Raw genomic sequence first — 16264 nt, forward strand, 5'->3', positions numbered from 1 at the left:
AGAAGTCCCCTCCCCGCCGGCTCCCGGACTCCCCGCCTTAAAGGCACAAGCTCCTATTGTCTGGGCGCCCCCTCCCCCTCCGCCTCCGAGCCCCGCGTAGGGGCCCACTACCCATCCGACGAGCCGGGCTGGGGTCTGGGAGCCCGAGCAGCGCCCCTCCCTCCGCGCGCCCCCTCCTCTCTCCCGCCGCTCCCTCCCTCAGTCCTGGGAAAACAAGCGGCTTCTGTTTAAGGATCAAGACCCCGAGGGAAGGGGCCGTCCCTCCCGCTGCCCCTTCCCTCCACCCCGCTGCTGCCCCCTGCGGCGTTCTCCGCCCACCCTCACCCAGGGGTCCCCGGGCGCGCGGGACAACGCACTCTGTCTCCCGGCGACTAGTCGCCGCCCGCAGCACGGAGGGTCGGCTTCCTTCCGGCCGGGGTCCCCCGGGGCCGAAGCGGCGCCCAGCGCCCACTCCTCACTCCTCCTCCCTTCCTCCCTGCCCCCCACCCCCACCCTACCATTCCCGCCCAGCCGCCACGGCCCCGCTCCCTCCCGCGGGAACTCAGTTTAATAATTAATTAAGATTTCATTCCACCGGGCGCCAGGTGTGTGCGGCCTGCTTCCCCACACGCCACTTGTTTCCTCCTCCCCCAACTCTCTGGGGCACGGGCCCCAGCGAACCTGCTGCACCCGGAGCCCAAGAAGGGGACTGAAGGAAGGGGCGCTGCCCCCCATTCCGCGTCCCCCCCCCCCACTGGCCCCTCTGGGCAGCCCTCCCGCCGACCAGCCGCTGTGCAGAGCCCCTCCCCCGGGCACCTTTTACCCTGTGCTTCCCTGTGGAGGGTGGGGGTGAATGAGGGGGTGCATGGCTAGGTGCACATACTGAAAAATTGTTTGGGGCTTTTATTTATTTCCCATGTTTTTTCGCACAAAGCAGCGACCCAAGTTACCTGGGCGATGGGAAAATCACGTGGGAGCGGCTTTAACCCTTAAGGGTTTGAAACGTGGTATAGCCAGAAAGGGGAAGAGGGTTAATTCCCAGAATGTAGGTGAGCCTGACTTTGGAATGAATGCCATTGCCCCAGAGCTGCGAAGAGGGCAGCCTGCCTGGTTTCCCTTGGAGGCCTGACCAGCGGTTCCCTCAGTCACAGCTGTAGCTCGCCCTTCTTTTGGCAGCCTCTCCCGCGCCAAGGTCCCACTTCAGCTCACGCCTTGGCGCCTTCGACATCTTAGTCCTTCGAAGTCCAACTCTTGTCCATGCCAAATCTCCGCTTGGATTCCTAAACCCAGGACAGAGCTTGAGGCAAGAGAGGGGAGGAATTAGGAAAATCCATTTCCATCATTTATCAGCCATATATAACTACAAACTATTACTTGGGTAAATCATTCCTCTCTTGGAACCTCATCTATAAAATGGGAATTTGGGGGTTTTTTAAGATTTTTTTTAAGGGTCATCTGGGTGGCTCAGTCCTTTAAGGGTCTGCCTTCAGCTCACGGCATGATCCTGGAGGCCCTGGATCCAGCCGACCTGCGCTCCCAGCTCAGCAGGGAATCTGCTTCTCCCTCTCTCCCTGTTCCTCCCCTAACACCCCCACCCCAACTTGTGCTCGCGCTGTCTCTCTCTCTCTCTTTCTCTCTCACTCTCTCAAATAAATAAATAAAATCTAGAAAACAAGAACTTTTTAAAAAAGATATGTTTATTTGAGAGAAAGCACATGTGCATGAGGGGGGCAGTTTGCAGAGGGAGAGAGAAACCTCCAGCCTACTCCAGTGTGGGGATCCCACGCTGGGCTCTATCCCAGGACCCTGAGATCATGACTTGAGCCCAAATCAAGTCGGCTGCTCAACGACTGAGCCACCAAGGCGCCCCTTTAAAATTTTATTTTTAACTAATCTCTGCACCCAAAGTGGGTCTTGATCCCACAATCCTGAGATCAAGAGTGGCACTCCCTACCCACTGAGCCAGCCAGGTGCTCCTAAAATGGGAATTTTAAAAGACTCTACTAAAATAAAATTAATATAAAATATTTTTAAAAATTAAATAGGGATAAAATTATCTGCCTCATCTTTCTCACAAGATTTTAAGGCTCAGATAGAAAAATGTTCGAAAATGGGAAATGAGAAAGGGTCTGATTATTCTGCCATGTATGATTCTCTGTTATCCCAACCTGGCCTATTATTTAGCCTTTGGGGCCTCTTCACCTGACTTCTCGCTTCAAGTAGCCAGTGTTTTCACCCCTATCCACATTTCCTCTCCTGGGGCTCCTGTGTGGTTAAGTCGGTTTATTAGCTGCCTTCATCTTTGGTCATGATCCCAGGGTCCTGGGATGGGTCGCGTTGGGCTCCCTGCTCTGTGGGCAGCCTGCTTCTCCTCTACCACTTGTGCTCTCTAGCTCTCTCTCTGTCTCCCAAATAAATAAATATAATCTTTTTTAAAAATTTCCTCTCCAACCTGAAGCCAGTATCTGCCATTTACCTCTACGAATAACATATTCACGGGCCACATACTAAAATACAAAAAACAATTGAGAAAAAATAAATTATGAAATTTTGAAATTTGTCTTTAAAAAAAGGGAAGGAGGGCACCTGGGTGGCTCCATCCCTTAAGCATCTGCCTTCTGCTCACGTCATGATCCCAGGTCCTGAGATCCAGTCCTGCTCCTTGGGGAGTCTGCCTCTCCCCCTGACCCTCCTCCCACTCGTTCTCTCAATCTCTCTCTATCTCTCTCTCAAATAAATAAATAAAATCTTAAGAAAAAAAAAGAAATTCTGAAATTTGTATGCATCTATGTGCATTGTAAATTTTTATATTTTGGAATGGAAGCCTTTGTCCTTCTTTTTATTTTGGAATGCAAACAAACTTGGACACCAACCAAGTAAGCTGAAGAAATGTGCTAATCTGGATCCATCTCTGGGTCCACTCAGCCCTGCAGGCCTCTACCGTCCTGTGTGTGGCTGGTGTGTTCATCTGGCCGCCTGAATTCCACTGCTGGTTGCTGGAGGACAGAGTCACCATCAGCCCTGCCCCCCCACTTTTTTTTGCTCCTCAACATCAGCACCTTATACATAGGCTCTCTTATAGGTCGATAGACTTTCTGGTCCTTAAAAATGATTCCAGGCTCTTAGTCCATAGATAGGAAACATGAGCTAGTCCTAGGCATATGGGAAACACTCAATTATTGAATTCTTTAACTTACAAGACATCAGAGCAGGAAGGGGTCATAAAAATGATCTAATTCAGCTGCTATCCTTTTCGTAATTTTAACAGCAAGCACCCACAGCATTTACTAGGTGCCAAGTTCTCTTCAAAGCCTTTGCCATAAAATAACTCATCAATCCTCATAAAGCTGCCCGATGCTATTATTATCACGCTCACCTTAGACATGGGAAAAATGAAGGCACAGTGGGGTCCAATAATGGAGACTTTGAGACAGTGGTTCTCAGACTTACTTCAAGCCCCTGGAAGAAATGATACTTTTAGCAACACACGATGAAATAATAACATATTAAAATAACTACCCAACTTGTGCTCTGCTAGATCTGACAGAGTCTAGAATCCCAGGCACCAGCGATTGAGGGAGAAAAAAATTGGAAAAACCTTAACAGTGAGAAAATGCTACCAATTTTTTTTTCTTTGAAGTAGGACAAGATGGCTATTACTGAATTTCCAGGACAGAACACCTTGATCCAACTTGGGGAACACCAGCCTCGCTGAGCCTAGCTTAAGAACCATGACAATAAGTAAAATATTCAGAAAGGACCACCCTGTGTTGATGGGCACCTGGCATGGACTATTTCTATTTCTCCCCATCTAGCTTGGTCTCAATGACCTTGGTTTTTCCTATACAGACCACAGTCACCATGATGTCGTCACAGCCTTTCATTTTCAGGAAGAAGAAATTCCTACAAGGAGAGTGTATTACATGTAAATGCAAGTTTCATATAGCCATAAGTGTATCTGAACAACATTCTATAAATATCCAGTGTTGAAAACACCCTGTAACCAAACCAATGGATGGGCTAGGCTCGAGTCCCCTGAGCCTTCCCCGAGCTATTTGGGAAAGAGCTGAGCTATTCCCTTTCACAAAGCCCGATTCCTTTTACAGTGCAAATAACCATTCAAGGATTTCTCTGTCTTAAAGATCAGATTTCCACTCATCGCCTTTTCCCAAAAGTAAGAAAGATGTGTAAAAACCCACATTAGGGCGCCTGGGTGGCTCAGCTGTTAAGCAGCTGCCTTCAGCTCAGGTCATGATCCCAGGGTCTTGGGCTCCCTGCTCAGCAGGAAGCCTGCTTCTCCCTCTCCCACTCCCCTTGCTTGTGTTTCCTCTCTTGCGCTCTCCCTCTCTCTCTCAAATAAATAAATAAATAAATAAATAAATAAATAAAATCTTAAAGAAAATACCACCCACATTCATTCAATTCGGCAAATTTACCCTGCCTGCCTCACGACCCCCTAGCCCGACTGCTGCTTCCACCAGCACCCCAAAGACTCGGGCTTCCTCTAGGTCTCAGGGTCAGAGGAGGCCTTGGCCACCATGAGTCCCACAACCACGACCACCCAAAAGAACGAAATGATTGCCTGTAGACTCCAGAGAGATACAGATGTCCCTTGCCCATTCCCTAGCTCCCCATCATTCATTCATTCAAACATTCCTTGCACAAATATTTACCGAGTGCCTACTATGGCCAGGTCCCGTTCTATTAATAGGCTCTACAGATACAGTAAGCAGACTGGCTCTCAGTCCTCATGGGGTTGCCTTCTAATGGGAGGAGTCAAGAAACAAAGGAACAGATGAAAAGTTAGTTGACGAGGATAAGTGCCATGATGGCAATTAGGAAGAAATGGGGATGGGTAGGAAGTGACTGAAGGAGAAGCCTCAGCTGGATGGTCAGTGGCCTCTCTGAGGACGAGACGTTCACCCAGAGACCTGAATGACAAGGAATCAGCCATGCGAAGAATCTGGGTGAAGAGCATTCCAGGCAGAGGGGAAAACTCATGCAAAAAGTCCTAAGGCAATAGCAAACTCACTGTGCCCAAGAAACAGGAAGAAAGTCAGTGAGGCTGAAGGCCAGTGTGTTGGAAGAAGAGAGTACAAGATGAGGTCAAAGAGGGAGGCATGCCCTAGCTAGTATAGCAGTTCACAGGCCAGGGTAAGGAGTTTGGATTTCATTCAAAGTGTAATGAGAAGCCTTTGGAAGATGTTAAGCTGGGAAGTGGCATGATCCAATTTACAGTTTTTTTTTTTTTTTTAAAGATTTATTTATTTATTTATTTGATAGAAATCACAAGTAGACGGAGAGGCAGGCAGAGAGAGAGAGAGGGAAGCAGGCTCCCTGCTGAGCAGAGAGCCCGATGCGGGACTCGATCTCAGGACCCTGTGATCATGACCTGAGAGCCGAAGGCAGCGGCTTAACCCACTGAGCCACCCAGGTGCCCCAGATTTACAGTTTTAAAAGATCATTGGCTGATGGGTACAGAATAAATCGAGGGATCAAGAGATGCAAAGGAACCTACTTAAGAAGCAATCACAGTGGTACAGGGAGAAAGAGCAGTGGCTTGGATAAGGATGGCAACTGTGGGCTGTTGAGAAGAAGGACTCAGAAAATGTTTTGGATGGGCGCCTGGATGGCTCAGTGGGTTAAGCCGCTGCCTTCGGCTCAGGTCATGATCTCAGGGTCCTGGGATCGAGTCCCGCATCGGGCTCTCTGCTCGGCAGGGAGCCTACTTCCTCCTCTCTCTCTCTGCCTGCCTCTCTGCCTACTTGTAATCTCTCTCTGTCAAATAAATAAATAAAATCTTTAAAAAAAAAAATGTTTTGGAGTTGGAGTACCCTCGAGCCTGCCTTGGTTCCCTCTGCATGGTTTATTCATACCAAATAATTGTCAACAACCAACAAATATTCATTGAGCAGCTACCATATTCCAGGCATGGTGCTAGGAAATGAAAGTTACAGTCCAGAGGAGAAGACAAATTACCTCTTCCTGCCCTATTGACACAGAAAGCTCTAGGTTGGGAAAGCCACTGCCCATCCCAACCCTGCCCCATTTTCAGGGCCAGAGGCACACCCCTCAACCCCACCCCTGCACTCTACTCCATTGTTGAGCTGGGGCTCGTGGGGTGGGGGGAGTGTTTACAGTTGGAGAATTGATGCCATAAAAATGAGTCCAAAGGTTCTCCTGAGATCTCAGAGCAAAGACCAGGGGAGACCAAAGCCCCAACTGTAAGGAGAGGGTGCAGCCAGGGCCACGAGAACAACAGAAATCTGTTGGCGCCCACACCACTGCTCCTTCTTCTCTGGGTCCTCAAGGCCCAGCCTGCAGAGAGCCCTAGTCAAGGCTGACTTCCTCAGCCTTCTCCACCTTTCCACATAATTCTGCAGCCCCCAAAACCTCTTGCTCCCTTAGTAGATTTCTGAGCCTCGTGTGCCCTCTGGTGGCAGGTTTCTGACATTGCAACCCATAGTTACTCTTCCCAGTTTTTCACTGCTTGATCTTCTCTGGCTTCCTGCTGGGGAGGGGGTGGGGGGGCGGGGGAGGGCAGTATGGGAAATTCGGAAATCCTGGGAAATGCTGCTAACGTCATTGCATTAAAGCAAAGGGTTATGAACTGAGCCTTAGGGGCATGAACCCGTCCTCCACCTAGGGCCAGATTTGTCTTTTGTTTATAAACTGAATAAACTATTTTTTTTTAAGATTTTGTTTATTTATTTGACAAACAGAGATCACAAGCAGGCAGAGAGACAGGCAGAGAGAGAGAGGGAAGCAGACTCCCCACTGAGCAGAGAGCCCAACACAGGGCTCAGTCCCGGGACCTGGGACATGACAGCTTGCTTCACTGGAGCCGAAGGCAGAGGCTCAACCCACTGAGCCACCCAAAAGCACCCAGAACTATTTTTTTTTAAAGATTTTATTTATTTATTTGACAGAGGGAAAGAGAGGGATCACAGGTAGGCAGAGAGGTAAAGGGGGGTGGGGACCAGGTTCCCTGCTGAGCAGAGAGCTCCATCCCAGGACCCTGGGATCATGACCTGAGCTGAAGGCAGAGGCTTAATCCACTGAACCACCCAGGCAGCCCCCTGAACTATTTTTGAGCACTGACTGGGAGCTGATCCCAAGTACCAACATATGCAAAGCTGACCCAAGCTCAGGCGATCAGGCGATCAGGCACTCCACTAAGGACTTTGAGTCTGGAGCTGGTGACGTGAAGAAGCTAGAGCAGTTTACAAATTTATTCTGCTCTCGGCAGCTGTGCCTCCAATGACAGTGGCAAAAGCCTCCAAAACCAGACCCTTCCACAGTTCCTGATGCCTAATTTCCCTCTGTTCCTGCCTGCTTTTAAAGCCTGGCTAGTACTCTGGCCTTTCCATCAATTCCGTGAGCAAGTGATTCCCTGCCCTTCTAATAAATGTCATTTCTGCAAACATTAGTTGGAGTCTGTTTCTGTTTTTGCAACCAAGGAGATGACTGGTACATTGGAAAATGTTCTCGGAGCCTTGGTTTCCTCCTCAGTAAAAAGGGATGATAAAATGAATTCCACGTGCAAGGCTGTTTTATTAAAAGTGTGTATTAGTTAACTTATTACTACATAACACATTACCATACATTTGGAATCTTAAAACAACACACACTTACTATCTCATAGTTTCTGTAGATCAGGAGTAGGGACATGTCTTAGCTGGGAGCTTTTGATTTCAGGATCTCACAAAGACACGAAACATCAGCTGGGACCACAGTCTCATCTGAGGCTCGAATGAGAAAGAATCCAACTCCAGTTCTCGTGGTTGCTGATAGGACTCAGTTCCTTCAGGTCGTTGGATGGGGGGCCTGGGCTGCTCCGACATGACAGCTTGCTTCACCAAAGCCAGCAAAGGAGAGAGTCTGCTAACGAGATGGAAGCCATAATTTCTGATAACCTAATCACAAAAGTGTTATCCCAACACTTTTGCTGTGTTCTATAGACTAGAAGCAAATCACCAGGCCAACCCACACACAAGATGGGAGATTACCCAAGGGCATGAATACCAGAAGAGAAGGATCATTCGGGGGCCATCTTGGAGTTGTCCCACCACAATGAGGGAGCTGTTATCTTTTAAGACCTTGTTCAAAATCCTACTTCCTTCGCGAGGGCTTTTCAAATTAATTCAAGGGCGCCTGGGTGACTCAGGGGGTTAAGTCTCCGCCTTCAGCTCAGGTCATGATCCCAGGGTCCTGGGATCGAGTCCTGCATCGGTTTCCCGGCTCAGCAGGGAGACTGCTTCCTCCTCTCTCTCTCTCTGCCTGCCTCTCTGCCTACTTGTGACCTCTGCCTGTCAAATAAATAAATAATATCTTTAAAAATTTAATTCAAATTCCCCCTTTACAAACAGAGAAACTTAGAGGTGTACTAGATATTTGACGAAATTATTTTTAACTGTGTTGGGGAGATAATATTATTTTGGTGCTGTAAGAAAATGTTCTTTTTGAGAAAGACCCCTGAAGTATTTGGAGATAGAATATCATAATGCCCACTCTTTTCCTTAAAAAGTTTTAGAGTAGTACAGAGAGAGTCAGAAGGTCATTCTCCCTTTGTTTCCCAATCTCCCTGACTGAGCAGTTACCATGGAAAAAGTTGCTTCAGCTTGTGCCAGAAATGGTCCAGGAAGCCAGATTTATATATGTATGTAAGAGGTGAGAATATATTTAATAATACAGTTTTTAAAGGAATACTATTGAACCAGTATCAAATGTTCTCATCTCACAAGCCCCAGAGGGCTCCTGTGTTAGGGCTGTGAATGTACACTCACAGATAGATACAAACTCACTAAATTTCTTCCATCAATCCTGGACGAAAGAATGTGGAGTGGAGAAAGTTGTCACTGATATTGTCAATAGATATTGTCGTCAATAAAAAAAAAAGTGGTATTTAGCCTATGGGACATCCCTTTCTGCATTGTGCCTGATCCTTCAGATCAGGAAGAAAAAGGATCCTGGAGAAAACCCAGGGCATAGAACGAGCTTGCAGAAATCAATTATCACCCTGCTGGTTGCCAGGACCGTCACACAGACGTGTAAGGCAGACACTCGGGACAAGTATCCTCTTTTGATTTGGTTTTGACTCAGTGGATCTCAGTCCTTAGCTCAGGACGTGGTCTCAGAGGAAGGGAAGGGAGGGGAGGAAGATGCTCAGCTTGACTCAGGCTGGATCCGTGGCTCACAGCCTCTGCAGCAGGGAGTGGGAGCCCCTGCTCACTTCCTATAGCCTCGGCCCTGGGAAAATGATGGACAACAGTGGCCTTTCCCTTTTAGGTCTCTTCTCCAGTCTCCTCTTCTTCCTCCTTTCAGTTCCCCTTCTTTCTCTCCTCCTCTCTAAGGTGACATCCTCCGTGATTAAGAAAAATGCCATGCACACCACTTTAACCCAGTGATCAAATTTAACATCATCAAAATTGGGACAAACGGACATCATACGCCCCCAGTGGGATGCACTGGGAAGGACACTAGTATTCTTACCAAAAACGTTTAAACTGAATCTGACCACAAAGAATCAAATTGAGGTATATTTCTAAAACAGTTGGCCTGTCCTATTCAAAAATATCAGTATTAGAGAAGAAAAACCCAGCTGGGAAACTGTTACAGTTTTGTTTTGTTTTGTTTTTAAAGATTTTATTTACTTATTTAACAGAGAGAGAGAGATCACAAGCAGGCAGAGGGGCAGGCGAGGGGGAAGGAGGGGAAGCAGACCCCCTGCTGAGCAGAGAGCCTCATGTGGGGCTCTATCCCAGGACCCTGAGATCATCTCCTGAACTAAAGGCAGAAGCTTAACCCACTGAGCCACTGAGCCACCCAGGCACCCCTACAGTTTTAGGGAAACTAGAGAGACATAACTAATCTGGATCCCAGATTTTTTTTTTTTTTTAAGTTGTCAGGACATTGTTGGGACAAATGGGAAAATTTGAAAAGGACTATAATATTAGATAACATTGTAACAATGTTCAATTTCCTGAGCATGATAACATTTTGTGGTTATGTAGAAATGTCTGTTCTTGGTAAGCCCATGATGTAGTATTTAGGAAAGAAGTTGATGTCTGCAATCAGCTCTCAAACAGTTTAGGAAAAACACCTAACAGATATGGGGAAGTGCTAACAACCCATGAGTCTAGGCAAAACTGGATTACTCTTGCAACTTTAAACCTACAGAAAGGTTAAAAATTTTTTCAAGATAACAATGTGGTGGGGCAGGGGGAGGCGCCTGAGTGGCTCAGTCATTAAGCATCTGCCTTCAGCTCAGGTCATGATCCCAGGGTCCTGGCATCGGGCTCCCTGCTCAGCAGGAAGCCTGCTTCTCCCTCTCCCACACCCCCTGCTTGTGTTCATTCTCTCGATGTCTCGCTCTCTGTCAAATAAATAAATAAAATCTTTTTAAAAAAATAAAATTTGGGGGAAACGCCAGATGTCAGTTCAGAGTTTTAATGCCAGCAGGAAAATACTTCTGAGGAAAGAGACAATGCACCGTAGTTCCTTTAAATTTCAGGTGGGTGTTAGGGGGTGTGCAACAGTGAATATTTACTCAATACACACATTGAACACTAGGTACCTGCCGAGCAGATGCACTGAAAAATATTAATTGAAAAATAATTTGAGGGGCATGGGCTTGGCTCAGTTGGTTAAGCAGCCAGTTCTTGACTTTAGCTCAGGTCATGATCTCGGGGTCTTGGGATGGAGCCTCCACGTCAAGCTCCGTGCTCATCAAGGATTCTGCTTGTCCCTCTCCCTCTGCCCCTCTCCATGCTTGTGTTCTCTCTCTCTCTCTCTCTCTCAAATAAATAAATAAAATCTTAAAAAAAAGAAAGAATTTGATACTTGTCATTTTCCTCTAAACATGAGATTTGTCATGGAAATTTCCAGAATTTTGTTAGATTTAACATTTTTTTACAGTTGAATTGTTTGTTGAATTGTTTTTCACTGCACAAGGATTGTCATAATCTTTTTCATGCTTAGGGCATCTTAGTGTGCCCACCCACCCACCAAGGCAAACAGACTGGGAGCTGGGAAGCAGGGAAACCAGGAAGGTAGGCATTCAAGGGGACTGAAAAATTGTAGAAAGCCCTTTGGAATTGGGTAGCAAGATATGCAGAGAGTCCAGATCTGGGAGCTCAGGGATGAAGCTAGCTGCAGTGGGAATGGAAAGTTTATACTCGAGTCTATCCTGGACTGTTCTACAGTTCATGCACTGTCATTGTTTATTTTCTTTTTGTTCTTCCTTAATATTAGGTAAAGTTTGTTTGCTTCAAGCAAATGTAAGCCTCTCAACTATGTTGAGAAGAACCAGGACAAAGGGATTATGCTCCCCTTGGGGGAAAAGAGAGCCTTTCTGAGCTGCCCCCTTGGCCAAAGTGTTTTGTCGAAAATTTATTTTTTCCTACCTTCCATCTCTCTTCCCTTCACTCTTCCTGCCTTTTCCCTTCTCTGTCTCACCACACAACCACCTTTCTCCATCCCAGTGTGGTAGAATGAACTCATCAGTTGGGGCTGTGAAGTCAAGAAGACCTGCATTCCAATCAATTAGAATGTGTCATGGACAAATCTTAAGACATATTCTTCCTTTCAACAAATACTCATTAACGCCTACTAGGTAGCAGGCATGGTTATAGGGACCAGGAACCAGGGTAAGTTGAGAGGACAGACAAGTGTCCTTCCCTCAGGCCATTTGCATTCTCCTTCTGGGAAGCAGATAGTAAGACAAATGAATAAGACAACTAACTATATATCACAAAAAGTGTGTTGCAGAATCTAGTTATGTCTTATATGAATTAACTATGACATTCTGGAAGAAGGAGAACTATGGAAACTATAAAACAGCTCAGTGGTCACCAAAGGTTGGGGGAGGCTGAACACAGAGGGATTTTAGGACAGTGAAACTAGTCTGTATGATATTATAATGATAGATGTCATTACACATTTGTCAAAACCCATAGAACATCCAACACCAAGAGTGAACCCTAGCAGAGATGTATACTTAGGATGCTAGTAATGCATCAAAATCAGACTCTGTCAATTTTAATAAATGTACTACACTGGTGGAGGATTTTTTTTTTTAAGATTTTAATTATGGGGCACCTGGGTGGCTCAGTGGTTTAAAGCCTCAGGTCATGATCTCAGAATCCTGGGATCTAGCCCGCATTGGGCTCTCTGCTCAGCAGGGAGCCTGCTTCCTCCTCTCTCTCTGCCTGCCTCTCTGCCTACTTGTAATCTCTGTCAAATAAATAAATAAAATCTTAAAAAAAAAGATTTTAATTATCTAGTGGTGGGGGGGTGGCTCAGTAAACATCTGCAAGATACAGCTTACCCTACAATCCAGCAATTCCATCTCTATGTATATATGTCCAAAGCAATGAATTCATATATCAACCAAAAACACATGTTCAAGAACATCCATAGCAATTTTATTCATTGCAGACAAAATTGGAGTCATCCTAAATGTCCCAGAGGAGAATGGATAAATAAATAATGATATAATCTAACAATGGACTACTACACAGATTAAAAGAGAGTGAACTGCTGAAAAATGCAACAATCTCAAGAATATAATGTCATGGGAAAGCCTCCAGATACAAAAAAGTACACACTGTATGATCCTTTTTCTTTGAAATTCAGGAACAGGCAACTCCTGATAAGAGACTGAACAGCCTTTGCCGCTGGGGGCTGATAGGGCGGGAGGAAAGCCCCTGGGCTGGGGAATGTCATAAACCTTGACACAGATATAGAGATACACAGGCCAAAAAAAAAAAAAAAAAAAAAAAGATCATTGAGTTATACATTTAAAACTTATGCTTTTTATACAATTGTTAGCTGTCAATTTTTTTTTAAAAAGTTAAGGAAAGGGGCGCCTGGGTGGCTCAGTGGGTTAAAGCCTCTGCCTTCAGCTCAGGTCATGATCCCAGAATCCTGGGATCAAGTCTCCCATCGGGCTCTCTGCTCAGCAGGGAGCCTGCTTCCTCCTCTCTCTCTCTGCCTGCCTCTCTGCCTACTTGTGATCTCTGTCTGTCAAATAAATAATAAATAAAATCTTAAAAAAAAAAAAGATGCTTACCCTTTAAAAAAAAAAGTTAAGGAAAAAATCTGAAAGGATTACACAAAAAGTATTAATAGTGTTATTTTCTGGGTGCTGGGAATGCTGTTTGGATTTATTTTGTCATGTTCTTTATCTGTACTTTTAATTTTCTACAATACATAAGTACTCCTTCTGTAATAATAAAAGGCTATTTTTTAAAGGGCATTCCAAATACTCCATAATATTATTCATGCTGTCTGGCAGGGGCGGGGGTTGGGGGGGGGGAGTAGGAGGCAGAGGAGGTGGGGAGGGCAGAGAGGTGGGGGGGCTGCAGAGGAGGAGGAGGGCGGGGGCAGCCAAGAGACGTACTTGCTGAATTATTCCTAAAGGAGAGAGGGGTGTGGCCACACAAATTACAGAGGAATGAAGTACTAATCACTATGGCATCCGGGTGTGGGGGACTTTTGAGGAGAAATCTCCAGGGCTGAGCACATGGAAGGTCAGCGTGGAGCCAAGGATCCAGCCCACACAGGGTAATGGAAAGAACCCAGGAGGTAGAATCTCAAAGATCTGGGTCTGACGCTCCATCAACCATGGACTGAATGTGGCCTTTCGAAAGTCATTTGGCCCCAGACGTGGAAAGACTAAGAGCTGGTCACAGTGCGGGTTCTGTCCACCGCCTGCTGCTTCCTTGCACATGACAAGCTCACCCAAGAATAACAACTAACATTTCCGTAGCGATTTCCATTTTATGAAATACAATCATTCCTGTCGAATTCTCACAGAACCTCTCCTTAAGCAAGCATTGTCCTTTGCCCTTTGTAAAGGTAAAAAAACAACACCGCCACAACTCTGTTTCTGAGATACTAAGCGGCTTGCCCACAACTACTAAGTGACAGAATTAGAACGTGCCCTCTGGTTTTCAGTCTCCAAGCCCTGTGTTCTTTGCACCACAGCCAGCCAGCCAGCCTACCCAGGACTCCTGAGCCTAGCTGCACAGTCCCTGTGTTCCCAGCACTGGCACAGCACTGCTCCCAGCAGCTCTGCACTCTCCATTCTCAGCAGGATGTCATTTCCCAGGGAGGGAGGGAGGGCTCTGCAGAGAGCATCCCCGAATGACCTAATACCCTTCCTGGTGCTGACTCCAGGTCAAAGAAGGATCCAGACTCCTTCTGGCTCTGTGTTAGCCAGATGTGCGTCGGCAGTCGCTGGGGTCAACTGCCTTCCAATCTCACTGCCCAATCTGGCTCCAGGGCAGCTGTCGACTCCCTCTGCCCTCTGGATTCCTGAGGAAGGGCCACAACTGTTTGCCAGCTGTCTTCCCTCCTCCCCAGGAGGCTTCTCCCCAGAGCTCGAGGCTGTACCTCCTCTTCTCTACCCAGTTCCCGCCTCTCCTTCATACCTCCATCTCTCTTGCCCCTTGGAGCTGGTGAAGAAGCAGTGAGCAGCAGAGAGAAGAGATGGGGGACCCAAGGGGCAGCAGCTATGAGCGGTTAACATTATGCTCTCTTCAATAATTCATTCCATGTCCTCATTCTGAGCTTGCAATGGGTACCCCACTGGGATCTGTAAATTGAGAGGGGTGGCAGTCGCACGGGGCAGAGGGCTAGTGAGAGTAAGCAGAAGGGTACCTTCTGAGCCTTCTCAAGGCCATCTTCAGCCTCTTGTTGGCAGACCCTCCTCCTAAGGGATGCCCATGTCCCTTTTGTCCCAGACTTTCGAAAGCCCTGGGATGTTTCAGCTGCCCCTGCTTGGGGAACTCTCCCAGCAAAGAGCTCTGACCATTTAGGCCAGAAATCTGAGTCAAACATTTCAGACCGCCTCCCAGGGATTCCCACTCCCACCCATCTCTTCTCAACCCCAGCTTCCATGGCTAACCTCTGATGTTTACAAAGCTCATAAACATGTGGGAGTGAAGGAAGGATTTGAACTGGCCCCTTGGGGTGCACTGTGATTCAGAGTCCTAAAGTATTGAGGGTTTTGGCAAGAGAAGGAGAGAAAGCAAGGGAGGTCTAGGCCAGGCTCCCTTCCCCAGGCTACCCTAGGGATCCTGCTGCTAATGCCCCTTCCTCCACCTGCCACAGCCCTGCAGTTCTTCTCCTGTCCTAGCCTCCTTCCCCACTCCTGCTCATCCTGGGGAACGGGAAACACCAATCACACGCAGTGGATTTGGAGGGTAACTGAGATCTAAAACTAAAACCAACATGTACCAAGCGCGTGCCAGGTGCCAGGCTGAGCCAGACTCTGGGTAGCAAGAGAACGAGAGCCACGCTCCTCAGCCCTCTCACTTCCCCTCCTTCCTGGGTACAAGAAGGAAACCCCAAATAAACAGAGCAGTCACACTGCCTGTGCCAGAGCTGGCAAGGGTTGGGTCTCCAAGCCATAACTAAGAGACCAGTCTCTCCAGAGAGGCCTGGTGTGGGAAGGAAGGTGCAGTCTTGCTGGGCACTGTCAGCAAGAAACCCTTCAGACATATTTATAGCAAATGCTGCGTCAGGGGATGGAGACGAGAAGTGCCTAGACGCATCAAATATCACCATGGGCCTAGAGGTGGTGGCTGGGGAGAGAAGAAAAGAGGTTGCAGCAGAAGGGATCGAGGTGGGCTGTTGGAGGAACTTCCCCAGAGTGGTAGGCAGAATTGGCAACTGGGGATTCCCTGTGGCAGCTACCCCCATGGAGCTTTCTCAGAAGAGTTGGGAAGACCCTTTTTGGTCTCAATAGAATAGATATAAAGAGAATGTATCTGCACAAAAACTAGCCAGAAATGTGAGCAGAGGCCCAGCCAGATATGCCGAGGTCCCAAGGCCCTGGGAGTCTGGGAGGTCACAGAATATGGTGAGCTAACCCCAGAGAGATGGGTTAAAGGCTGTGTGTGAAGCCCTGGGGGCCTGTACCTGGGAGCTGAGGACCTGAAGGGCCCAGCTAAGGCGTGGCTCCCAGAAGTGTGTCCAGTCTGGGGTCTCCCTTTAGCAAGGTGCCAGATACTGCGAGGTCAGAACCAGAGATGGGGGACCCAAAGCAGGCAGAGCGGGGAGCAAGAGGGTGTGAGGCCTGCACTGCACCCGAGAGGGACAACCCTGCAAGTCATCTCACACAGAGGGGATGGGACAGTTCCGGGGCCTGCAGACTGGGCTCCCAGCTCTAGTTCTGAGGTTCCTACCTTTTCTCTGTGTCAGAAGGGAGAGGGGTGTGGTCCAGCAGCTGGAGTGAAAATAAGAAAGAGTGAAGAGTGCACAGTCGGCCCGAGTCACC

General features: G+C 47.5%; 1 long non-coding RNA gene across 1 annotated transcript; it reads right to left on the bottom strand.

The window, feature by feature from the left end:
- Nucleotides 1–891: 891 nt before the first annotated feature.
- Nucleotides 892–7853, bottom strand: LOC122891069. Its single transcript, XR_006381247.1, has 3 exons — nt 7615–7853; nt 3356–3438; nt 892–1276 (listed from the first exon to the last, which is right to left on the bottom strand). It is a non-coding gene; the product is annotated as an uncharacterized LOC122891069 (long non-coding RNA).
- Between the last annotated feature and the right edge of the window lie 8411 nt (nt 7854–16264).

This window comes from Neovison vison, chromosome 12, assembly GCF_020171115.1.
Source record: "Neovison vison isolate M4711 chromosome 12, ASM_NN_V1, whole genome shotgun sequence".
Taxonomy (NCBI): domain Eukaryota; kingdom Metazoa; phylum Chordata; class Mammalia; order Carnivora; family Mustelidae; genus Neogale; species Neogale vison.